Here is an 898-nt window from a genome sequence, read left to right as displayed (position 1 = left end):
TTTCAAATTTGAAAAGTAATGGCACTAACAGAAAGTTTATAATTTTCCTAAAACTAAAAGCAAAAAGAATTAAAAAATAAAGCAAAAAACAAAAGAAAATAAATAATGCAGAAAACAAAACAAAAAACAACAATAAGTATTTTGTTGTAAGTAGATACAAAATAAAATAAATAAAGCAAGAAAGAAAACAAAAAAAAGTGTTTTCAAATTTGAAAAGTAATGGCACTAACAGAAAGTTTATAATTTTCCTAAAACTAAAAGCAAAAAGAATTAAAAAATAAAGCAAAAAACAAAAGAAAATAAATAATGCAGAAAACAAAACAAAAAAACTGGAAAAAAATAAAAATAGCAACAATAAGTAAAGAAAACAAAAAAAACAAAAAAATGCCCCCTACTGGGCCCCCACGGCCTGAATACGACTTGATTCCCTGCTTTGGGCCAGAATTCATGCCCGCAGTAGGCCCAGAAGGCCCATCAGGCAAAGCAGTAGCAAGTAGGCCCGTAAGCCTGAAGTGGAGAGGAGCTCGAGAGGGGTGCGGCAGTGGGGCTTATAAACCACTGCGCGCCCCTCTCAACTAGCGAGGTGGGACTAAACTTTGGCCTCGATGCGGGCAGCACAGGGGCCTTTGGTCCCGGTTGGTGCCACGAACCGGTACAAACGCCCACCCTTTAGTCCCGGTTGGTGCCACCAACCGGGACTAAAGGCCGCAGCTTCCCGCCCTTTGGGCTGCCGAAAAGAGGCCTTTGGTCCCAGTTGCTGGCACCAACCGGGACTAAAGGGGGCATTAGTCCCGGTTGGAGCCACCAACCGAGACTAAAGGTTGTGCTATATAAGCAGCACATAGCAGTTTCCGACCAAATCGCCCACTTCTCCCCCGACGCCCCCTACTCCTCCTCA

Source organism: Triticum dicoccoides, chromosome 3B, assembly GCF_002162155.2.
Source record: "Triticum dicoccoides isolate Atlit2015 ecotype Zavitan chromosome 3B, WEW_v2.0, whole genome shotgun sequence".
NCBI lineage: Eukaryota > Viridiplantae > Streptophyta > Magnoliopsida > Poales > Poaceae > Triticum > Triticum dicoccoides.
Note: the sequence above shows the minus strand (reverse complement) of the source record.